This window comes from Toxorhynchites rutilus, chromosome 3 (assembly GCF_029784135.1).
Source record: "Toxorhynchites rutilus septentrionalis strain SRP chromosome 3, ASM2978413v1, whole genome shotgun sequence".
NCBI classification, from domain to species: Eukaryota; Metazoa; Arthropoda; class Insecta; order Diptera; family Culicidae; genus Toxorhynchites; species Toxorhynchites rutilus.
In genome coordinates this window covers 52278291-52305886 of record NC_073746.1, presented here as the reverse complement: position 1 = coordinate 52305886, position 27596 = coordinate 52278291, and positions in this window count along the sequence as shown.

Below are 27596 nucleotides of genomic sequence, written 5' to 3'. Positions count from 1 at the left end.
CGTAAGGCCCAATAGTATGTACTGAGAGAAGTAATGTCGCAATAATAACAAGCCAAGTGAGCCTTCCTTTATCATTCACAAATTCAGTACCATGGTGCGTGCTCCGAAAGTTTTAACGATTATATGTTCGAAAGATCATTGCTTTTTTTGACATAGGAGTACGTCTTTCAGTAAGCATAGCCAATGTATATGATATATACATCACGATTACCTAGTTCTCAAATGATTAAAATTGGAAGCATTTATATTTTCCCATAGATTTCTTCTGAACATTTCAGTCCTCACCTATCCTAATTAATGTAGCGGAAAAGCCAAATTTTTTTATCACTGTGAATCATTGCTCGCTCAGAATGCAAATGCAGTTTAAATTTGAGCTCCGCCCATCAAAAAAACTGGATATAAAGAAAGCCATTTGCAATTTCTACCACACAATATCGCTCTAGCTAGCGAGCGATTAACAGTATTATTTGTTCGCATCTTCAAATCCAAGACTCGTTGAAATGATATACCGCCTTTGTTTACATGTCATCGAGTTGAGAGTGCTTGTGTATTTTTTGCATCCCACGCGCTCATTAACTGTCAATACCGAGGAATAAAAAAAAATAATTAAAATATGAGCGTAAAGTTCTGAATATCGGGCAGCAAGTTTTGAAATGACCATCGACGAATTTTGCACAAATTAGAATTTAACCATTTTGCTTACAACATCGAACCTTACTCGTTGTGTATTGTGCTAATGAAATGAAATGATATTAATCTTACAATGCCTTTAACGGAGGCTAATCGATGATGAACATCAATACAACAAAAGACCCAATTTCAAGGGTCAAGGGTTTTCAAATGTCAATTATATTCACCGTACTCTTTCCAAACAAGCAGGAGTTGTGTTGTGTCCTAATGACATTAAGTACTAATAATGGATAAATCAGACAGGGCGTTAAGTACGGGTTATGTCTCCGGAACTCATTCGAGTCCAGCAGAACCCAATGCACTCTATTATATAGTTGCGATATAGCGAGCATACTCGAAAGAAATGTAGAGGAGATGTGTCTAAAACGCGCCTACCGGGCAATTTGAACCGCCTGATTTTCTCGTAAACCAGCAAGAATAGAAATGCAATGGATATAGGCAATCGTGCTAGTCAATGATAGAATCCTTGCATGGTAGGATTTGTAACATACTTTAAAAAATTAAGAAAGTGATTTTCGATGTAATTTTCTACATAAGGTTTATATGGTTTTTGTTGCTTGAAACCGATTCAGAGGAGATAACTGTGGGTCATATTTATTGAGTCGATATTTTCCGTATCAGCTTACCATCGGGCAGTATGGCATACCCTCGATCGGGACAATTTGCTCGCTTTAGGCCGTAAACATTCTCACGAGAGAAATAGCTTGTATGTGAGGGATGCCAGATGATTTTTTTCAAATATCTCTGCATGGCATGAATAAATGTCTTCAAATCTCGCGTAACTTTTGAAAACGTCCTAAGTAACAAATGTAAACAAATCGAGTTAATGGATGCACACTATTAGTTATCAATCATTTAATGCATTGAGAAAACAATCGTTCAAGTATCTATCCTTTTTACCTTTTTATCGCCGATACAAAAAATGATCAATGTACAGATTCGAATTTTAAGCACTCGACTGTTACTTCGGACACCACTTTCCTCTGACGCTCGATACATCCGAAGTAACAAAGCAACCAATACAACACGAAATCACACTTCGGTCATTTTGAGTTTTTGTTATTTTCGGGTGTTGATATCGTTTTTAGTTCAATTCAACGAGTTATAACAATAATGATCTGCTTTTAGCACGAAGTGCAAGTATTTGGATCGTTATTTAGTAGTTATTTTCAGATTCTCATCGTGCAACGTTATTTGTCCAATGTACAAAGCGGGCAGTCAAAACGTCCAATGTAACATTTTTCGCTCGAAGGCTTGAATTTCTAACTAAAATCACATGACCATCTTTGTGTTGTTATAGAATAACTACGTCCACGCAAACATCATCAGCGATGGAGATCGATCCACGGTCGAAAATAGATCGATTCATCCATACAACTGCTCTGCTCTGCAAGAAACATCGGGCTGCTGTTCTATAAATAACCCAACAATGATCACTATCAACTGTCTCCGCTGTCCGGTCTGCTGAACAATGGAAGACAGAAAGAATACCCTTACGCCTAAATGGCTACTACTGTGTAATTTACCATAATGTAATGGAACAGAAAACTTAACGCCTAAATGGCTACTACTAACTACTGTGTAATTTACAGTTTATAGAAACATAAACATATGTACATGTACACGATTAAAACCCGGCTCTGTTACAGCTAAAATGCTAATGAGCCTAATAAATAAATAAATGGGATAGAAAAAAAAATAAAAAAAAATAATAAAATCACATGACAACAGTTACGATTGGTTTTTCAGAGTTATTATTGACTGCTAGTGGTAAAAGTAGTGATAAAGATCGATTCCTTTTGAAACAATTCGCGGAACAATATTCCGATCTTCAACTCCGTTTTTCTCGAGTTGATGTGAATGTTACATAGGACTTTTTCAAAAGTTACGCGAGAAATGTAATCATAATGAACAAAAATGAGCAAACCATCACGATATTTTTAAATCATGTTCGATAAATCACACAAAGAATTGTTTTCACATACTTTGAAATGAGCTCAGTATGTTTTCACAAAATTAAATGTCTTCAAAACGAAAACATGTCTTCACATCTGGCATCTATATTATGTGCTCAGAGAATGCAGGAAAACAAGAGCGCGGACTGGAGAATTAATGCACGAATACTGGGAGAACACGCTCACCGAAGAAACGGTTTCTTCTCTTCGCTGATGGGCATGAAGGGAATAGATTGATGGAATCTCTCGTTCATACAAGCTGTTTCTCTGAGCTCTATAGTATCTGATAGAAACAACTCATGGGCATGTTATACTTCTGCTGGGCCATTTAACACCGTATGATTGGAAATTCAGAATTTCGGCGCCTTACAAAATATAATTCGTAGCACTTTTGTTATTCACTATCTAAAATACAGAACGATTACAGATGACTGAGGGTTAACTAATCTACGTACTGACGTAGTTGTTACCTTAAATTTTAAGAGCACGGTCAAGATAAATCCATTCTCGCTTAGGAGGTGCGTATTACGCACTTCTCCTATACTCGTTTCAGGACAGATTATATCGATAACGCCCAACTGCTGTTGTGCCTCAATTCCTCAAAAATTCTTCGATTATCCGATACGAATTTATACGCTCACATGTAGGGTAACATGGGGTGAGTTAGACATACAGGGTGATTTGGGCCACCCCTTTATCTCAAAAAGTACGGCTCAACTTGGATTTTTTATAATGTCATCTTATTTTATTGTTGAACCGTGTGTACCTAACGTGAAAAAAACTTCGGTAAAATACGACAGGTGCAAGGAAACGGTAGCATGAACACAGCAAGCACATTAATTGCCAAAAAATGTGAGTTTTCCGATCGTGGTTTTGAGATTTTTCCTGCTGATTAAACAAACTTTTCTTGAATTATGCAGTAAAGTTCTGTTCGCCTACAGAAGAGGAACAATTTGATGAAGCGAAATTTAAATTGGATATCAATAAATGAAACTAATTGCATTTTGATGTTTGCATGTTGTGTGGGGTGACATGGACACGTTTCCATGGGGTGAATTGGTCCTACAAGTTTGAGGCTTTTCTTTGGTCTAATTGATTCCAGATGCTGCTGAATTACAAAAAGAGGATGGGCAGACAACGTTGGAAGAAGAAGGAGCTTGAAAGAGCAACGCAGGCTATCAAGAATGGATTTTCTTTGATCAAGCATCGAAAGTGTTCGAAAATGCTCGAACAGTGAAAAAATTCATGCAGAATTCGAGATGGTCTCAATCCAATTTTTCTGGTCTTGGATATGGCCAAGACACCTGGTATCGATCCCAGAACACTGTTGTTGATTGTAACATTATCCCAACATACTTTACATAAACATAAGTTTGTTTTTCCGATGAAACACACACTGGACCAAATCACCCCGCATCAAATTTTAATGTCCAAAAATCATCTCTTTTATTTTATGATATATTTGGTAATTTTAAGCTTGATATAATGATCATACATTATTGATTGAGAGGAAACAAGCGTAGCTCAGTATACAATGTGAAATTTTTTATTTAGACCGTATTGGTTTGGAAATATTTGGCGATTTGCTTAGGGGGCCCAAATTCCCCCCCCATTTCCCCTACCTTCGCTAATTCCCAAGAATGTTATTACGTCACCATCGAGTGCAGTGCTGTGCTGTTCGGTGTGGTGACGAAGAGTCTCGAGAAAGTAATGTACGTCAGCAACAGGACCGATGAAATATGGGACATGATTTATGATTACAAACAAAGAGAAATGAATGCGCTTGTTGATTTTATACGTCCAACGAAAAGATAATGATTCTAAATTGATCTAGGAATGTTTCATAAATGACTTAACAAATGCTTTGTACAAATGAATAAATGCCTTTTTCAAAATGGGTACGTGAGCCATACTTTTAAAGTAATGAGGGTTGCGGTACGGTATCTCGTTAACGATAATGAAAGCTAAATTATTTATGCACATTACTGTGATTGTGATCCTTGAACAAAGAAGACGGAAATGCACATCGACTCAATAGAACAAGTCCTTTAAAGAATATTCGCACAGTCGATATGTCACTCCAAGTCGTGTTATATACTGCATAATGATTTATTAGTGCACGGTTTTCAAATAAGCCCTATTTCCAAGGAGTAGTATCTAAGTATCTTCTAAGGAATATTAAAAAATTACAGTTGTCAGTATAAATAATCTTATCGATGGTACTTTAATTTCAACAAATCAATATATGTCAAGTCTCATATATTCATTCCAAAGACAATCAGGTTATCCTCTGTGACGTAATCTCGAGTGTCTGATTTTCTCCGTTGAATCCCAAAAAGATAGTGACAATCTGTCCACTAGTGTTTGAAGAACAAATCGATTATAGCTCAAATTAAGCTATTTCCGCTACTCAAATGACTCCGATAAACAGGCAAATAAATAATATGATAGCAAATTGCCTCACCCCTATCACACCATACCACAATGCCCGGAGAATACTCCAACTAGTTGCTCGACGTGGCGAAACTAATTGTAATCGCTCACAAATCATGATCCTGTCACTTGATAAAATGATAAACCCGGCAGACTATATCTCTATTCTGAGTAACAAATATGAACTTTAATAAATATAACTTTCAGTACACTGGCTTTAGTTAAAGTTTCAAATTAAATTGCAGCCTATTAATGAAATAACTCACCACGACCCACATTGCACCCTTGGAGCTCGTCTCCTGCAAGTATAGCACGAATGCTAGTGCGCCCTGCGGACGTTAGCTATTTTCCGGGAGATTCCAGATGGCAGATAATGGCATTGTCTGCTGCACATGAACTATGGCGATATGCGCTCATGGTAAACGAGGTAGAAAGTAGTTGCTACTGTTTTCCGTACAAATAATGGGAATGAATAATTGATTAATAAGCTTCATTATTATGCTCCTGTGAAAAGCAAAATATATTTTTATTTGAAATACACTAGCTAGCTTGTGAAACATCATAGAATCACTGAAAAATTTAATCGCAACTGATTTTGCTAAATATATGACAGCTGATTCGGCTGTGTTGACTGAAACGCCATAAATTTCATCACCCAGAGCACATCATAAAGTTGTTAGCTCAAACAGAACAGCTTTTATTGTAAAAGGAAATCAACTATTGCATCAACAGCAAAACATAAGCGAGCAAACAAAAAAAAACATAAACGCTTTATTTGATGAGATGACTTTACTTGCGAGGCTGTCGCCACGGATATGGCGAATTGGGAATTATTTTCGAGTTAAGCTTGGTGTGAAAAGTAGATTTTTGTCACGTTCGCAGCTTTGGCCTGTTTTATGGCGATTATGAAAAATGCAATAAAGTGGTTTGTTTTGTTCGTGGCTTCGTCTGGTTTTGTGGTTAGCCTTATGTTGGTTCCGCGTTTTACGACCAAATTTATTGGTGGGCGTTTAATGTGGTCGTGTATTGTGACCAAATGAATCTCTTAACTGTCTTGAATGCGGATGAACGTTATTGTCCTGATGTTTTTTATGGGTGCAAAATAATAATTTATCTATTCAGTATTATAGTATATAGTATATAGTATTTTGTTTCTGAAATTAGGGCAACTGCAAACAATGGGTTGAACATCTGCAGATGAATTGTCAATATGTCCAGACGAGGCACATGAAAACTAGTTTGTTTAATATGAAGGTATCTAAACTTTTGCTTTCAGTTACAGAGTTTAGATCAGGACATCAATTCAAAATATGTTAAACAAATATTGTAATATAAACAGTTGTGAAACTGACATGAACAATGTAATTTTAAGCTATTTCATTCAATCCGCAAATAGGATTGCATTTTATTAAGGGTTTTTTTTTAGCTTGATCTGTAACATGTATGCATGTAGCGCTGTCCCACGTTTCTAGAAATTTGACCCCCTTCGTGTTGACCGATTGATCTGGAATTTGGAACACGCCTTTATCTATGCTGTGACTATAAAACTACGTATTCCATAATCTTGAAAACCCAACATAGCGGCCACTACAAAATAGCGGACTACATATTTTCTTAAAACCCCATCAATATTGGTATCAATTGAAAGGACTTGATTAGTAGAACACGGTAATTTATGAATGTTGCAAATTTAAAAGGGCCGCCATCATAAAGTGGAAATACAGGGCGGATACGATTATACACAGTCTCTGTCTTCTTTTTACTGTATATTAAGGTGGCACCAAAAATTGTCATGTCAAATTCCAAAAACCGATCATGTACATTTTGTTTATTGGCCCAAAAAATGAACTGTGGAAAATTTTAGCTCAATCGAACATAATTTAGGGGTGCGCTTAAAGATTTGATTTTTGACCCTCAAAAATCTCCCAAGGAAACGAAACACGAAATTAGGAAAATCGAAAAAAAGTTTTGGGAGCCAAATGACTTCAAAATGCATAAAACTCGAAAACAAATTTTTGGCCGAAAACCGATCTTTTAGGACTGAGTGGCTAAAAAATCAAAACTTTGAGTGCTTTGAGGCACTCTTAAATCATGTCCAATTGAGCTGAAATTTAGCACAGATCATTTTTTGGCCCAATAAACAAAATGTACATGGTCAGTTCTCTAAGTTCGATGATTATATTTTTCCAAACCTTCATTGCCACCCAGAAGGTCCATTATCGGCCAAAAATTTTTTTTTAGGTGACACCAGATCTCGACGATTTATACATTTTTAAGTCATTCGGCATCGAAAAAAAATCGATTTACTTATTTTCTCATGACCTCATCAATATGGGCATCAAATGAATGAGCTTAACCAGTAAAACACATTAGATCATTAAAAATCCCAAATTCTAGATGACCATAGTCAATAATTTTTTTAAACGGTTTTGTTTAGCATGATTTGTATGTATGTCTGAAGGGTTGTCCCATATTATTAGAAATTTGACCCCTTTCCTATTTGCCGATCGATCTGAAATTTGGAACACACCTTCATCTTATTTGTCATAATAAAACTGCGTATCCCATCATCTTACAAAATTCCATTTGGCCACCGCTACCGAATGACTGACTTCATATTATCTAAAAAAAAACTTTAATTGGGATATGTGAATCAAATGAATGGACTTGGCTTGAAAAACACACTACAGTAAAGCCTGTTTTTGTGCGGTTTTTTGTGCGATTTTTTTTGGTGCGATTTTCTGTTCTTGTGCGGTTTTTTTGTGGGATTTTTTTTTGTGCGGTGTATGAAAAGAAGCATATTTGACGAAATTATCGTCCATCAAGTTTTTTTCGATGGTTTATATGCATTTCAGTGCGAAAAAAGCATATTTGCGTCTAAACTATCCACTTCGGAAATCATTCCCTTCCTCCCATCAAATGCTATAAGTTGTTCTAAGTGTTTGCATGACATGATTTCTGACAGCAACACATTTCGAGATGCAACTACAATCACGAAACAGCCACGCGCAACCGAAAAGGCAAAGTGTCCCATCGCAAAGCAGGGAAACAAAAGGAAATTGAACGGTGAATGGCTTGGATTTGAGTTATTTTCTTGGCGGAAACTTTTTTTATGCGGTCCCTATCTACCGCAAAAAAATTTTTTTTTCAAAATGTGTACCGAACACGATTTTTTAAAGCTGCTGGTGAAGTTTTGCACGATTTTTTTATGCTACTTTTTTTTGTGCGGTCTCTATCCCCCGCACAAAAAAAAAAGGTTTGCCTGTACATTATAAAATACAAATACAAGAATGTCGCCGCTACAAAATGGTCGACTATGTGTTTTTTGCAATCCCCTCAACATCGGTATTAAATGAAATGATTTGACTAATAAAATGAACTACATCAGAAAACATTCCGAAAAAAAATGAAAAAATAATTTTTATTTCAAATTGTTGAGTTGTTTCATTATAGAGAAATATAGCGGAAGGGTGGTAAAGACGGACACCCTAAGTAAAAGTTGATTTTTTCGTGAATTTTACAAAATATATATAGCTTCTCACCAGATATCGATAGTCTTCTTCTTCTTCTTCAATGGCACTAACGTTCCTAGAGGAACTTCGCCGTCTTAACGTAGTATTACTTGCGTCATTTTTATTAGTACTTAGTTGAGGTTTCTATGCCAAATAACACGCCTTGAATGCATTCTGAGTGGCAAGCTCTAGAATACGCGTGATCACAGTGCATGTCGGAGGAAATTTCTTTGACGAAAAATTCCCCCGACCAGAACGGAATCGAACCCGAACACCCGGCATGTTAGTTATGAAGCTAACCACTCGGCCACGGGAGCACCGTGCTCCACGGGAGCGATAGTCTAGTCTCTTTTTATAATAAAATTTATCTTTGTGGCAGAAATTTTGAAAAATGAATGCGCCGGGCATCTTCGAAAAAAATAAGATTGAGTAAGATTGAGTGGGAAAGATAGACATTAACTGAAAATTCAAGTTTATATACTCGATAAGTTTTGGAGGTCTTCAAATATGCCTCAAAAATGATCTATCGAAAAAGGCTAGACTAAAATCACGTAGAAGGGCTCGTAATTTTTCCAAAGTCCAAAGTCGTTTCCGGAAATCGGAATGAACATTTCGGATTACGTTTCGAAAAACCGCTCTGCTGATTCGTCTATGATGTGTGGTTGCACTTGCAAACGTAATTAGTGGGCATATGTTAATAAAAGAAGGAGAAGATAATCAAATTGTTTTCTAAACAAGATGTTTGTCTTTTGTCGGTGAAGTGTCTGTCTTGCCCGACTTGATTAGTATTTTATTTTCGTCAATATTTCGGGATAAAAAATGAGAAAACTTCATCGCTGATTCGATAAACTGGAAGATAAATTATGGTAAAACATTCACGTAACGAAAATACCCCAAAAAATTACTCGATAACAATGAAAACCTCATTTTCTGCGGACGAAAATTTACGTCGAGATGCTCTTTGTAGATTACATTTCTGTTTTTATTTTCAATTTGAACAGAAAACCAGCTAGGTGTACACAGTAAGTGTCAAAGGTATTGATACACTGTATTGCATGTCTCTACATCATTAAAATTTAAAATAAATGTGTAATTTATCTATCATACAGGGGTGTCCGTCTTTTCCGACTTTCTCCTACTAATGATACTAATATAGTACTAAGAAGTCGAAAATAAAACAAGTAAAAAAACATTTTATGTTAAATGGTTTCATCGTGGTTGAACATAATAATATTAGAAATAATGTACTTAAAACCAGAAAACTTTCTTCCATTACAAATAAAATACATTTGTTTTTGTACATAGAATGAACGCATAAATATGGGATTTCTATCGTTCATAGCTTAAGCTTCCAAGTTGGCGAATATTTTACGAACAAATTTTTATTTTGGTGTGTGTAGATGTAGTTGGCAAAAAGATCGGGAAGAAACAAAAAAATCGACTTTTCGAAGAACATTCTGTTTTTCCAAGATTTTTTGGCCTAACACATTTTTTTCCCAACTAATTCAATGATTCCTATAACGTTTCTGTAGAGCCTTCCAATACAGAGATATCGTTGTTTTAATGAAAAATTTCTCTTTATATAGATAATCAATTGTTCAATAAATAAAGATCGCATCGCAAATCGAAAGGCAGTTTCCAAAACTGCATTACATTCTGTACAGCGCTGTTTTCCGATTTTATGTTTCACAAAATCTATATGAGGTACAAGTTGGGGCAAGTTGGAACGATTTTTTAGAAGTTCAACTTGAAAGTTATCTTAAAAAATCACTAAATCACTATATTGAAATCTGTTGGTTATACAAGGTATAACAGATGACTTTCGATAAAAACTAGGGATTCACACTGGATATTTCGAAAAATATCAATTATGAAAATATTTAGTTTTCATCTGCATTGTTTCAACTCGACCGTAGAGCGGGGTAAGTTAAAACGTGGAACTATCATGAGTTAAATGTGCGGTTTTGCTTCTCGAACTATCAAGAACTTATTTTTGAAACACTAAATTGAAGGATTTTAATACTGGGTTCCTTATATAAAAATGGATTTCTGTCTGTCTGTCTTTCTTATTCTAATGGACTCGGAAATTACTGAACCGATCGATGTGAAAATTTGTTGTAGGGGTTTTTCGAGCCGGGGAAGGTTCTTATGATAGTACGAGACCCCTCCACCCTCTCTAAAGGGGGGCTGCCAAACAAATGAAACACAAAAAAATTAGAATTTTGTTCTCGTAATTATTTTTTTTTTCATAGTTTACATGGTTTCGGGGCCAAAGACAATATATTTTTTTAATTTTTTCCTCGAAAGCTGCGGTTTTTTTCACATAACGTATTCGAATATCAGGAAGGTGTCTTTTTTCGTTTATGAGTTATGATTTTATTATGAAGTTAACATGTTTTGAATATTCCTATGCGACTATACTACATCTATACAACTAGAATCCAATTTTTACGCAAATGTGGTATTTTGTGATTCTCGGAAAAAAGGGGAAAATCGATTTTTTGGATCACCCTTAGATGGAAACGGGCACCCTAATAAAAAAAAAAAAAAATAGCGAACAAAAATACCGCTTTTCACAGAATTCTGAGAACCACTATATCGGTTTGGCATGAAATGGCTGTATGTAAATACAAATGGATCGCCAAATGTGTTGATAAGCGCAAAACTCGAGAAAAGAATGGTCTGATTTGAGCTGTCTTTTTTTTATTTTATTTTATTTTTATATCAAACATGTATCCCATGAAACGGAAAAACATGTTTTTTGCAAGTGATTGAAGAATCTTGAAAGAGAATTATGAATATTATGTTTCCTAGTACTTATTGTAGTAAAAGGAAATTGTAAAGGGTCATTAAGAACGATGAACGTTCGTTTATTAAGAAAACGTGGATGTTTTAAGGTATTCATAACAATAAATCCATTCTGGGCGAGACGAAATGTGTTGGGTCAGCTAGTGTTTAATAAATATCAGTAATTATATTCCAAAATCGGTAGCAGTCAATAACATTTCCAATATCTCCTCTAAGAAACGGAACGCTAAAAAGTTAGACAGTTTTCTATGGTTGTCGATCAACCAACTCTTTTCATATCAGACAATTCACCATTTTACTGCTAGAATATTTATTTAAATGTATTTTTGCATTGACAAGGAGGCATTCAGTTACGAGAAACTCCAGAATATTTCTTATTCATAAGACTATGCTGAAGTTATTCTCAAAACTGAATGTTAGACTAACTACAACATGATGCATTTCTGTATTGTTGTAGCATATGTTACTAACTTGTCGCTTCTATCGATGCTTATTTTATTTTGGTGGACCAGAATATCTAGAATTCGAGCTTTGAGTCATGAAGGATGTATGTTTAGTAGAAAATATTTTACGTTAGATTGAAATTCAAAAATAAAATTGTGTAATAGACGCCCTGGGTGACGAACGTGTCAAAAATGCACTTTTTTGCATTTACTCGTTACTTTCTGAATATTTAAGGTAGGTAATTGATAAATTTCGAAATTGATTTATAATTTATAATTTATTTTTAATACATTGGATTATCGTCAACGTCAACTATCAATGTATACGTTTTGTGATCGTGATCGTAAAATATTTGTTAATTTTTCGCTGTTAAACATTATTGTTCGTACGATTACTAGTGTCGCATTGTAAATTGAACTTTGTATTCTCTGATCAAGTTAAAGTGCAAACTTGTTCCGCTAGTTGTGATACTAAATTCTACGAGAAAGATTTTCTTCGCTCATCATCGGCTCAACACAATAGAGCGCAGTTGAGTTGATTTGTGTTCCCGCAACGGTGTAACAGCAAACGACGTGATGAAGAAAAGGCAATGTGGAGAATGTCATCTGCCCATCAATGAACTTGAACCAGTTCGCTGTGGCTTTTGTGAAACTTTTTATCACATCAGCCAGCAATGTTGTGGTTTTAACAGCCGTGCACTCAAAGATTTGTTTTCGCAAGGCAAAGCTCTGTTCATTTGCGCTGCTTGTAAACAAGAATTGGGTGGCAGAAGTATCCGTGCCTACTTGACCGAGATGATGAAGAATGAGCCGGTAGCGCCGATGAATGCAACTGCAGCAGATCAAATCCAGCAGCTTTGTGAAACGGTCAGTACACTCAGCGATAAAGTGGACCATTTGATGCTCTCGCAAAGTCGTTCTGAACAGAATTCTACTGCACCTGTGTGGCCGAGACTTGGAGTTAAACGTCGACGTGGTGACAACGGTCAAACTGTGCGCGAGTCTGCCAATTGGGGCACTAAGTCGATTGATTTTAGTGATCTCTCTGTAGCAACAATTACTCCAGCTCCTCCCCCGGTTAGATTGTGGCTCTATTTGTCTGGCTTTCAGCCAACAATATCCGATACTGATGTGAGAAAAGTTGTTACTCGTTGCCTTGCTGTTGACGTGAATAACACAATCGACGTTATCCGTTTGGTACCGAGAGGAGCAGAAATATCGAAACTTACTTTTGTTTCCTTCAAAATCGGTCTGGATCCGTGCTTCAAACAAACTGCACTATTAGCATCTTCCTGGCCCACTGGATTATCGTTTCGTGAATTTGTTGACACTCCAAAAAACCGGAACTGTGGAACGACGGTGGGAATAAGTCCACCCGATGCAGTTTAAATGAAACTACAACGCTTTTAATTGAGGACGGCGGAAACCCTTGGGTTACTGCCTTTAGTAATGTTTCTTCAACGCGATTGGATTTGGATGGCAGAAACCCTAGGGTTTCTGCCAAAGGCGAGTATTCTTCCTTTATGGTAAACAGCACGGCACTGAAATGTTCTGTGTTACAGCAAAACGTCTCTCACTCAATGGATGTCTGGATATATTACCAGAATGCTCGTGGTTTTGGCATCATGCGACTGCGTAATGCCTGTCAGCGCCGACTTCGGCATCATCGCACAATGGAATCAGTGAGTGCGTTTCGATCTTCCAGTAATGCTTATCGTAAGTTGAATGCGAGATTGTACAAAGCATATGTGTTGAGAGTTCAATCCAACCTAAGACGCAACCCTAATGCGTTTTGGAATTTTGTCAATTCGAAAAGGAAAAAATCAGTCATTCCGGCGCATACATTTCTTGACAACGAACAATCTGCCTCTGTATCTGAAAGCTGCAAGCAATTCGCTGAATTGTTTGCATCCGTCTTTGCAGAATCAGCTGCTTCCGATGAAGAAGTAGAACGAGCAATCGGAGATGTGCCTACTGATATAGTGGATTTAGACATGTTCGAAATCACTCAGTCTATGGTTCTTGCTGCTACTAACAAACTGAAGAACACCTTCTCGCCTGGACCCGATGGTATTCCCGCCGTTGTGTTTCGCCGGTGTGCTGCCTCTCTAGCATATCCATTAAGCACGATATTCAATCGCTCATTTGAACAGCGTAAATTTCCTGAAATTTGGAAACATTCACTCCTGTTTCCCGTGTTCAAAAGTGGAGATAGAACAAATGTTCGGAATTACCGTGGAATCACGAGTCTGTCAGCTGCATCGAAATTGTTCGAAATAATAGTTAGCCAAAGCATACTCACTGGAGCGAAATGCTATATTTCTCCTGACCAGCATGGGTTCATGCCAGGTCGTTCGGTTACAACTAATTTGCTGAATTTCTCGTTTAATTGCTTTGTACAACTGGAAGCTAGAGCTCAAGTAGACGTAGTGTATACCGATCTGAAAGCTGCGTTCGATAAAATTGACCACCGAATATTATTGCGTAAACTAAGCCAGCTTGGTGTCTCCAATAGACTAGTTGAATGGCTCAGCTCGTATCTGCGCGGTAGAGTTCTCCGTGTCAAATTTGGGACATGTACTTCAGATCCGTTTGAAAACTTGAGTGGAGTACCTCAAGGTAGCAACTTGAGACCTCTGCTTTTCACGATCTTCTTCAATGATGTGGCGCTTTTACTTGGCGATGGCTGTAAACTAATCTACGCTGATGATCTAAAATTGTACTGTGCGGTGAAGAGCATCGAAGACTGTCATCGCCTACAACATTTGCTGAATGTGTTCGTCGACTGGAGCCGAAGGAACAAGTTGATTGTCAGTATTCCGAAGTGTTCCATCATAACGTTTCATCGAATTTCACAGCCCGTAATTTTCGACTACCGCATTGGAGATATTGTGCTCAATAGAGTTGAACAAATAAGTGATTTAGGCGTCTTATTAGATAAAAAGCTTTCATTCGCTAGTCATCGAAATGCCATTATTGCTAAAGCCAACCGACAATTAGGTTTTATAACCAAAATAGCCAAAGATTTGAAAGACCCTTATTGCCTAAAATCGCTGTACTGTTCATTGATCCGTCCTATCCTGGAGAATGCATCTCTAATTTGGATGCCGCACCAACTGAACTGGAGCTTGAGAATCGAGAGGGTTCAAAAACGCTTTATTCGTGTCGCCCTAAGAGATTTGCCGTGGCAAGACCCTGTAAACTTACCACCATATCGTGATCGCTGCAAATTAATAAGTCTTGACACCTTGGCCAGACGTAGGAAGATTCAGCAGGTAACATTCATGGCGAAGCTGCTTAACAATGAAGTCGACTGCCCCCGACTGCTGTCGCTACTCGATTTGCGAGTTCCTTCTCGAGCTCTACGAAACTCCGCTCTGCTCCAACCTAGATTTCATCGCACAGCTTTTGGATATAATGAGCCCATATCATCGATGATTCGCTCTTTTACTCATGTTGAGGATTTATTCGAATTTGGCGAGCGTTCCAACTGTTTTTCGAGAAGTGTGGCTAGATCTGAATACTTCCATGACGTACTGTGATATTATTCATTAAGACAATCCAGTTAGATGAATATAGCAATAATAAATAAATAAATAAATAAATAAATCTCATTAGAGTAAATATTACATTTGAGTTTATGCGAAATTCAGGTAATTGTTTTATTTGGACAAATCATATTGAGATGCATCTATTTATTGAAAACTCATTTAAATAAGTTTTTTTTTATTCTTTATTATAGAAACTTTCAGCCGTAGGTTGGTTCATATCTTTGTTAAATAGGTATGTTGGTTTATTATTATGCTATATTGTATGCTAGAGGCGAATGAACTGGAAGTTTTAAAGCCTCTTTAAAACAAAGAAGAAGGAGAAGATATTGTATGCCGTTCTTTCATCTCTGATCGATTGAGTTCAAATTACGAAAGCCGTTTGAAAAGTCTGTGCAAAAATAAAAACTGAATCATTGTTTATGTTATTTTTATTTTTTATTTTTCAACATCTCCTTTTAGGCTTATATAACTCGTCCAACTAGTCCAACTCCGATCTAGTTTGTTGATCCCTTCCACAAAATAGTATTTTTATACCAATATGCTTATAACACCGAGCTCCCATCGCTATGTGTCCTAGAAGATCTGTAATCTAAAGCTAATTACATATGGAACACCTATAAATCCACAATCAAACAGAGCAACGTTGTCTCAATTTTATGTTATTCACTGATAATGGTGAATGTTGAATTTAGAATTATTTTTTTACGGCGAGATTTGCTGAATTTTAAATACTTCAAAGTCCTGACGGGGCGGAAAAGTGGACAAAAGAATAATCACACCTGTTCCATCTGCCTAAGAAATGTTTGCATAGGATCCGCAATACCACTGAAATTTATTGAAAATTAATATTTCCACCAACCGGAAAACATTCAATTCGAAAACATTTTCGTTCGATAGATCAACATACAAACTAAAACTATACTGTTGCGAAAATAATGGTCAATTATCATCGTACAGAACGAGCATTCACTTCAATGCCGTTCTAATAAAACACCTTGTGAACTCCAGGAGACCCAACAGCATGCCAAAAGTAGTTTTTGTTACAATATATTAAAAATTGATTAAATCTCATCCAAAGCTTGAATCGGCTAACAGCATCAATTTACCACGCGTCTCCTCTTCTCAAGAAATGGTTAAACGAATTGACACAAACATTGGAAGCTCAAGTGCAGTTTTAAGTTTGTTTTATAATTGAATAGAAGATGAGAAAATGGAGCTTAAATATGCACTTTAATAGTTATTTCATTGAAGCAAAAACATGTCAGTTGACTGTATCAAAGTCCTTTTAATAACATGTCTCCGTTCATTTATTTCTACCAAAACTAAAAACACGCTCTAACTCTTTGGTAATATGTTTCATTTTCACAACCAGTCAAACCGCAACAGTTCCTCTGCCCGAGATAATTTTGACCGACATAGTAAAAATTGCTTGAAGTTTAAAATTATAACGACAATCTGAGCTAAACTTTCTCATAGCTGTACTAGAATAGTTCGGCCGTATCGCACCTCTTCCCTCCTGAATTGCTCACGCCTGTTCCCATGAATATTTATCGCAACGTTGAAGTTCAAAAAGGTGGTAAAACTTTGGGGAGTGGGGGAGAGAAAAGTATACTCTTAAGATTCTATAAATTGTTCTTCTTCCTCAGTAAATCCTGCGTAGGGACCGCACAAAATTTACTAGAATTTAGGTGGAGTAGTTTCGATGCAGAAGATTGCCGCCGGGTGCTGCCTATACTCGGAGCATGCAGTACATCTAAAATTTATTCTTTCCTCCGGGAAGTTGGTCTTGTCCCACCCGGTGTAACGAAAAATGAATATACTCTCAGAGGTGTGCAGCTTCTGTAAAATTGCATTTTTGTATCATTTTTTTTTTGTTCCACTACTGTGAAGAAACAGCAAATGATTTTCGCCACGTTCAATTAATGTTTTTGTATGCAAAAAGTTGGCCTTCTGCATCCCAGGTGTTGAGAACCAGTAATAAAACACTAGAAGTAATTCAATTACGCAAACAATTTCAGCGGATATAGCGCTGTAATCCTAACATAAAAATAATGTTCGTTACGTTCTCGTCATCAGCTTGACGCTCACCAGGTATACGTTCCGGTGAAATTGAATAAGTTTGTTTGATTACATCGAATCGTTCCGGCCGAGAAGGGGAAGAGATAGAGAACGTGATTTCGAGAATCAATTATAAATAAATACCCCAAGCGAGGTGAGTTTGCTTAACAAATCTTCTACAAGATTAGTTTGTATCTTGAGCGAAACGAGTACTCAACTCAATAATTGAAAGTGATTTGCCCCGCCCTGAGGAAGCAAGCCAAAAACCCATTAACATTCAGGCTGGCAATAAACTTCGCCCTATCAGTGACAAAAATCTGCGGAAGTACTTTAGCTTGTCATGTTCCAAGCCCTGTCGCTGTGACTTCTCTTCGATTGTACCAAGTGGTTGAACGATGGAAGGTCGAATAATGTGTCTATCTGTGCAAACTGTCAGTGCAAAAATGCTGCCCCGTCTGCCAACCATCCAAGCCTGGTACCATTGAGAGAACTTATCTTGATTAGAGGCCGGGGCAATAAAGATAAATTTCATCGTTCATTTATCTTGATTATCACCGGGTGTTAGGTCATGGAATACGGCTGCGGTAGCTTGGTGGATTTCGTGGAACGCAACTTTTTATCCATTTATTGGGCGAATGCGACTGGTGAGGAGGTGAAGAGGCGAACGATTTAATGTTTGCTGAATTGACTGAATTTAAATTCGTGATGATGTTGTTTGAACGAGGGCGAGTGGAAGCAAAAATGTCAACAATCGATTTTATTTGAAAATAATTCAATTCTTGTATATAGAAATCTCGCCCGTGCTCCCGTGGCAGAGTGGTTAGCATCCCATATTATCATGCCAGGGGTTCAGGTTCGATTCCCGTTCAGGCCAGGGGATTTTTCGTCAAAAAAATTTCTTCCGACTTACAACTGTGATGACGCGTATTCTAGAGTTTGCCATTCCAGAATACATTCGAGGCGTGTTATCCGGCATAGAAATCTCAACTAGGTAGTACTAATAAATATGACGCAGGTAATACCCACGTTGAGAAGGCAAATGTTCCACTGGGAACGTTAGTGCCATCCAAGATATAGAAATCTCTAACAAAAAAAATGTTTTCATTAGTTATTTTAGGTAAACAGATAGACAACATGTCGCAACTGTTCGTTTATTATTTTGCACGAAAATATCTCGAGATATTTTCCACGGAATGAGTCATTTTTGTTCACATTTTCACGAGTAATCCTGCACATAATACTCATGCAGATGTCCCCCATTTCGTGAAAGGCATTCATTATGCCAAGATTGTATGGAAAACGGAAAGCATGAGGCATACCCTTTCTTCCATTTACCTAGCCATCTGTGTGAGTACGTGCCACTCGGCTCGGCTCTGTGTGAAATTTTGCATAAAGAACCCACAGTCAGAAATGCTTTCGCATTTGTTATGACCCAAATGTACAGCACCATATGATGTTATGAGATTTATTGTTAAGGAACAGTGCATTCAGACTGCATTGGCAAATGCTATTGGGAGCGTGACATTCGTCGCTGATATCCTGCATGTTATTGAAGCTGATCGAAAATTGGATATCTCCTTTCATGCTAGGCGAGATATCCACATGCCGGATATTCAATAAAAATATAAAAATTACCGTTCGATACCGTTTTCAGTATTTTATTGAGTTGTATATGTTCATTCTTTAAAGTCAGTATTTAGGAATTACACGACCTCTTACTGACTGTACAAATCTTTTTTGTGTCGTCTGACAAAGTCATCACATGCTGCACGCGAATGGCCCATCGACATATCATCCCATATTTTGGGGATAACTTTCTCAAATTTAAATAAGCTTCGAATTTTGTAGTCATTAAGCTTTGAAGGCATGTACGACCAAACAAAATAGTCAACAACAAACAAATAATCCAGTCAAATTTTACGGACACCATTGCTGCACCACTCTCTTGACCGAGGAAATACGTTTAGCTTCAAAACTATGTCGAGGTAATAAGCTACATTTTTTCACTTTTATCAATGAAAATTAGAGGAAAAAAGGCTGAAATACAAATGAAGCACAAACTTGTGCACAACTCGAGAATTAATCAAGCAAACGGTATCAGATTTGTCATCTGAAGGTTTTAGGGAGCACGATACGTTTCTATAGTGTTTTGACACTCCTCACTTCCCACTCGAGAATAAATCAAGTAAATGGAACCAAATTTGGCATGTGATGCTTTTAGGGGGCAATAAATGTTCTATGGAGGTTCGATGCTCCTCCACCACTCTAAGGTTGGGGAGGGGGGGGGGTATAGCTGCCATACAAATGAAATACAAATTTCTACATATTCCGAGAACTAATCAAGCAAAGGGGTAGGCACAAAACTCGAGGAAGGAATTGAGATGATTTGAGATGTCATCATTTTATTATATTTTCTGTATCAAATATGTATTTTATGTGAGGGGGAAACATGTTATTTGCAATTGATTGAAAAATCTTGAACGAGAATTGTGGGCGGAACGAAGATTGCCGGGTCAGCTAGTATCAAATAAATTTAAAAAAAATCGATACGATTGGTATGCAAATGATCAAGAACAGTTCCTAGCAAAAATATCTTAACGTTAAAATCTATATCTATATATATGAAAATCTCGTGTCACGGTGTTTGTTACCGAACTCCTCCGGAACGGCTCGACCGATTTTGATGAAATTATGCGCAAAAAACTCGGTAAGCATGAGAATAGGTTGTAAACTATATACGACACCGCTAGGATACTGATTACTAATTATTTAATACCGTTAACGTAATCTGAATACATTTTTCTTAAATTTTGCTTCAAACAATACATATAACCACAAATTTAAAGCCCCATACCCTATTTTTAATCACGATTGTAGTAGTTTTTTACAAACAATATTCAAATAATATAACCATCGGTCGTTTTTCGAACAGAACGAATTTTTTTATGTTGTTAAATGACAGACCAAGCGCCCCGCTACATCGAACTTTCATCCACACATTCGCAAGAAACCTCACTTCGTCTAAAGCCAAGCGTATCGTCGGCGAGCTGGAAGTATTTTTGAATGAGCACAACGAATTATTGAAATACCGCAAATCACCCGAGGAATTGTGATTCGAAGAAGGAACAATAATCTGGAATTCATCGTTGACGCACATCGTTCATACGACTCTCTCCATGTTCTTCTGCAATAGCACTAACGTTCCCAACGTTTACCTTCTCATCGTAGTATTACTCGCATCTTTTGTTAGTAGTACTTAGTTGAGGTTTCTATACCAAACAACACACCTTGAATGTATTCTGAGTGGCAAGCTCTAGAATATGTGTGACCACAGCAAGTCAGAAGAAATATCTTCGACGAAAAATGCCCGACCGTTCTGAAAGAACAAGATGAATATTGCACAAACATTAGACAACGTGATCCTGCCACAGGTACTCTATTCATTATGAACATCATTACTCATTTTGAAATAAAATTTATGAATAGCTATATCAGACGAATAAAACAAAGCAGTGCGCTCGATGGATTTTATGTGTATCGTATGATGTCATTATATGATGTCGTGAGCTGTGCCAACAATTCATGGTCGATACGAAGGAAGAGATCAAACGACTGCGATTCCTACGACCTAATCAACATGAGTGGCGTGGGGAAGAATACATTCACTTGGAAAACGCTATCATGGACGACGTCGACACAGCGTCAGAGTCAAAATTCTTCGAACGGATCGCAATTTTGCATTCTGAAATCCGTTCGACTCAAGTCCAATCGAGTTGTGCAAATGTGTCAGCCTTGCGACGCTATTCGACATAGATAACATTGAGCTCCGTGTCCCATTTCTGTGAGGCAAAAATGCAAAATGAATATTCGGGAGGAATAAAGACACTTTTAAACCAAAATTTGTCAATGAAAATTAATTCAACGTATCAAAAATGTATTCGATGTAAAAAACAACACATTCTCTGCAATTGGGGGGAAAAACTGGAACGAAAATTGTGTCTGACGATTATTTTTTGTTATGGATGAAGTTTGGGTGGAAATGCAAGGAAATTTATAGACAAAAAAGAAAAGTTAGGGTTAGGATTATGTCTTCTATGTATTTAAACAACATCAATTGATCGAGTTTCAAACCAATCGGATTCCGGAATATGAATAACTGTTCGAATCTGTTACCACATGCATGGTTCATGGCCTATGTGGTTATCTGAAACTTTTTTCGCCTTGCATGACAGATGGAATATGTACAAAACCTTTTTCCTAGAGCATTCACCAATGACATGATCACAAGCGTAGGCGGTTATCCAATATGTCAACGGAGAAATACTGATAAAACGTAGACATTGACATTGAAAGTCGTTGAGTAGTATTATATTTGTCTCAGATGAACAAAACATTCGATGGATATAAAACTAATGAGTTCTTCACTTCGGGTAAGAGTTATATTTGCAAACCCGCGAATAAAGGAAGCAATATGGCTGTGTTCCAAAATTAGAATACCGATGTGAATACTTCTTGATTGAATTGAATTGTTTGAATGTAAAAATGAAAAGAATCTGCATAAAAAAGACGGGTGGGTAATGATGTGGACAGTATTGCCACATTTTAATCTGTACCAGAGAAGTTAAAAATCTTTCTCATCTGTACTTTTTCTTTCACAAATATTCGTTGTAGAAAAAAATAAATATTATTGGAATGAAAAAAAAACTTTGCAAGTCATTAGTGTGTTTGATTATGCTTATACATAGCTGCTATGATTAATCAAATCTTTTGATCTCAAAATAGCGTTCATCGTATCGTTACTGAGCCGATTTCGAAGCTTAATTTTGTTCTGATTATATTCAGAAAAAAATGCAGAGATGTGAGGCGTAGTGAGCTAGTTACAAACAAGACATCGAAGCGCTGAAAATGAGAACGAACCGTCAATTATTCCAAGATATCATATTTTTGTCCAACAATCCTGCAGATACTCGTTTTCTGAAACTGTGATTTCCTTACTGAGTAATTTTATCTTTAGGGTACGGAAGATATTCTCCAGATCGTGTATATTCCCATCATAGAACGCTGGAAACGCCTCAAACACAACGAATTTGATCCTTATGAAAGTGATCCATTATTGCATTGTAAATGCTTTTATGATCAGCAGCACCAAGCGATACTGCGGCGTGAAAATCGTCACGAAAATCTTACAATCTTCTTAAAATATCAATGTTGCTTTGCTCAAAAGTTAGATTTTTTTTCTCATTTGTTTATTTTAGGCTCAATAGCATTTAGCTGTAACATAGCCGAATTTTAATCGTGTACATGTCACATGTTTATCATATCTATAAATAGAACATTACACGGTTGTCACTTTTCGGCGTAAGAGTATTCCTTCTATACCACTGCATATGGTACATTCACACAGTAGCCATTTATGTGTAAGAGTATTCCTTCTGTTCTTCCATTGTCCAGTAAGACCCCGGACAGCGAAAACAGCTGATATGATCATTGTTGAGTTATTAATAGAACAGCAACCCGATGTTTCTTGCAGAGCAGAGCAGTTGTATGGATGAATCGATCTTATTTCGACCGTGGATCAACTATAGGGGGCAACTATAGTAATCACAGTGGAAAGAACTTTCACCTTCAGTTTTCAACCGATGAACACAGCTCTCACTGCTGGAAAATTCGGTCAGCTCATCCGAATTGGAATGTGTTCCACTTGGACGCCACTTTTAATCCGGAAACAATGGCGAATTGCCGAGAATTGATTGATCGATTGGGGAATCACCAACAAATACGCCTAAAACCACTCTTAAATTAGAAGAACCAATCGATTCATTAGTGTTCTCGCGAGAACAAGCTGGCCGTATTTCGAAAATATCCTTGTTTTGCCAGTTCACGTAATTCTTCTTCTCTTCTAGACAATCTGAATGCAGCCACTGGCGATTATACATCTGTACTATCACCATGTGCTAGATCGATTTCACGAAAGCGATGGGTGACGGTTGTCCTCTTGATGTCAGGAAAATTGAAACTCGTTTGCTGTTGTTACTGCTACCCGCTAATGCCAAACGGTTAAAAAATGAATGATCAATTCGGAAAGGAGGTGCGGAACTCTTTCGAATTTCATGGTTGTAGAATCACACATGGGTGGGGCTTAAGATTTAATGTTTCGCTTCTCTTCAGGCTTCCATTGCCATGAGAAACCCCGTTGTATACGCCAGCAGGATTAGGGAAAGCAAAAGATATCAGATAACAGCTCGCTTGCCTGTGTTGGTGTTGGCTTCATTATCTTATTCCTCATATTCTCCTTGGATATAATGAAACAGATATCTAAGTTTTTTTTACGCAGTAGTATTTATGTATCTAGCTGCCTGTTATGGTCGGTACAATTTAGGTGCGTAGAAATATTTCTAATCAATTGATGCAAACATCTTTACGATCTATTAAGAAAAAGTTAAGTCAAAATCGATTCCAATCTTTCATTGTTTCGTACTAAACTCCATCGTGGAACATTTGTCATACTGGCTCCTCTTGCACTTTTTGGGTCAAATTCCAGAATGCTGCAATTTAGAATAATAATTATTTCAAGTAGATTATCATAAATAATCAAAATTACCAGTTTTAAATCCATTAAAACTGGTTCCGGCTAAGGTCTGCTCTAAAAGCCTTCACAAGTTTTGACGTGGGACTACGTCTAACCGGAGTATATGTTGATGAAATAAAAATCCAAATACAGAATATGCAGGAAAAAACAACAAATGGGTTATATCTGTCATATAACTCGTTGACATTTTATCTTTCGGATGAAGTTATTATTATACCGCTCCATTCAGCCGGTAAAGAGGTATTAACGTGCAAAACCTTGCACTCCAGCGTCACTCTCTCGTTTTGGAAACTTTGAACTTACACCCCGGTACAGAAATGAAAGACGTAGTCCTACGTCAAAATAAAAGATTCCGAAAGCTTATAACTCGAACATTTCTTAATAGAACAGAAAAATGTTTGCATCAATGGATAGGAAATATTCCTACGCGTCCATCATAATTAATAAAATGTTATTTTCCATGAGATAAACAATTGAATAACTGTAAAATATCAAGCGCTATCTAAACGCCCTAACTGCCAAGATTTGATTGGCCCGATTGACGGTTTCCCCAACACAGACTTCAAATTCAATGTACATGTGGAAATCCGCTTTGCAAATATACATGCAAGTAGGGGGTATTTTTGCTCCCACCGAGCTGTGTTTCCCTAACACGGACTTCAAAATTAATGTTCTTTGCAAACACATGCAAGTCGGGGGTATTGTTTGGTGTTGAGTATTTTTATACTCGCTTGTCGTTCTGCAGACCGGAATATGTTTCCCTAAAACGTACTTTTAAACTGAGAAGCCTGGGAAAATCGTCCTTTCTGATACTAGAGGTGAATGAACTTTCGCAGTTTGAGAATTACGTAAACATGAGATGTGCAATAATTTCAGAGGGAAATGTAAAATACAATAATCGTTTGACAATTCTTCTGTTCACATATTTTGGTAGTCCTTAGCATCATATTAAACGTAAAAAGACGTTCATAAAATTCGAAGTGGTAAACAACTGGATTGCATAATATTATTGCATAGTTCTACGTCGAAAATATGCGGTCGTGTCCTAGATACAACCCCTTACAATTTTTTAAATGTTTAATAAAAACCACTTTTGTTCATTATTTAGCTATAAGTCGAAGATTACCTAAAAATACTTCCAGTTGTGACAGAGAAAAAAAATCCACCGAAGCAAGCTGCAGTGTAGTTTCGATAGCGATAGTACATTTTAATTTTGCATTATAGAGTAAATTTTTAATTATTACATGATCAGAATGAATCATCTGCTCTAGCTCCCGTGGATGATTTTTATTTTTTAACTTGAAAAAAAAGGTTTTACGAATGAACCGCTTCACAGTGCATCGGGACACATATTAGCGGATCTGTTCAGAATTATCAAGTGAAAGTAAACTAGGAGGTTGTACCTGGACATTTCTCCCCTATATTACTATATGTGTACTGGAAGCGCGGCTTCGATCTTATTAAGAAATCGTAAATTGGGTTTGATCGTTTCAAAACAATCAGACTTCAATCAGTGTGGAATCCGTGTACCACATGAACGGTGGGAATAATGGGCTTTGGCTTCGGAAGGAACATTCTTTGAACAGCCCCAGTGAGATGTTTTAATTCCCAAACCAGATAGTAAGAACCCGGAAAAACAGATTTACATTGCGCCAAGTTGTCTAGTCGAATTAGAATTAGTGAAACTGTGAAAAATAACCTCAATCTAAAATGAATAAAAAAAATCATGTTTCGTATTTCAACAAATGTTTTTTAGCTTTTAGATATTTTTTATTCATAGATGTTCATATCAGGATCAGGACTATAATATGATGCAAGTTTATTTGAAATGCGACCATGGATGTTAACTCCAAATTCAATAAAACTTATTCCCGCCAAAAGCTAGCTTATGGAATTATAAATTAGAATCATCCCACAAGCGGTAACGATTAAAACGCGCCGTCATTATTTATATAAAGATTGGCATTAGCTAGCGATTGAACAAATTATCGCACAGGAATTAGCGTTCAATAACCACCATTCACCAGCCAATTAGCTGCTAATTGGTACCGATGAAATCCACTGACTGCATAACAAAACACATTATAAAATTCAACTCTTTCGAACTTGTTGGTGGTTCCGAAAAGAACCGATGGAATTTGAGTGGCCTTGTAAAAGCAACTGAATGATGTTTGATACATGATTCATTTTTGTTTTCGTGAGAATAACACGGGATTTTTCATGATCACTCCATGCGCAGAATAAAAACTGAGGGCGCCATTTCACGGTGAAAACGAAACAAAGTCTATATAACCTTACATAAAATTCATTTCTTTTTTATCGTGATGTGGTAATTTTTTATGATTGTTCCATGCGAAAGCAGAACAGAAACTGATGCTATTGACGAATTTACGTTAGATTTAAAGCCAGATGGCGCAGCGAGTAAAATAATGATGTTTTGTCTTTTTGGTCGTTAAATTTTTTTAGAAAAATCAGAATTTATCTTCAAATTTCCCGGTTTCACGTATTCTTTCTACGCTAAAAAGATTAGAGAATCGCCATTTTACAATGTGGTATGTATATTTTGAAGAATGGCTTGGTATAAGTGTTGTAACTTTAATTTTTTTTTTCGACTAGATAAACGATGAGTAGCATGTGTTGCGCTAAAAATACTGCAAATCCTTCTTGTATCGACACTTACATTATCAATTATATAATCCAACTTAATATGATATCGATTTCATCACCATTATCCACAGTATTTATAACCTGTATGCACTATCAAACTCAAAATTTTCGAAGATTATCAGTGACTTTGATCCAATCGCGTGTTGAAATCATCGTAAATATACAAAGCCCTCACTATCTTACCATATACTGAAGACATTTAATGGTTGAAATAAATCTAAATAGGAATAAAATGAATAATCACGACAATTGGATTGCATCACGGGAACATCAAGTCGAATGCGTAAATGTGAATATTCGTTCGCTTGAACGCATTCACACGCAAATGACTGTTCCATGCGAAAGCAGAACAGAAACTGATGCGAGTAAAAGTACTCACGCCTTGCATGCAATGATGATTTCAAATTTAAAGATTCGCATTAGCTAGCGATTGAACAAATTATCGCACAGGAATTAGCGTTCAATAACCACCATTCACCAGCCAATTAGCTGCTAATTGGTACCGATGAAATCCACTGACTGCATTACAAAACCACTCAGCATAGACTGTGTGCCTGCGGGAATAGTGCAGAGTTTGAAGAACAATTATCGCACCAATGGGTAGTTTAATGAATTACATATCCGTTGAGTGGAAACCAGATCTCGCTCGACAAAGAAGCGCAAAGTTAACAATCACCATCGGGTTGATTGAATTATTTTACACAGAACAATTCGATTTCTCCGTTCTGAAGCTTCAATTTACAGGAAGGACCATTTTTAATCCGGAAATATGTGCTCATTAAAGGAATTGAATCCACGTTTATTCTCAGTGATGCTTGATTCTGATCACATAAGAATAAAAATGTATATTTTACGGAAGAAACTGTATAACAACCATCGACGTCACAGCC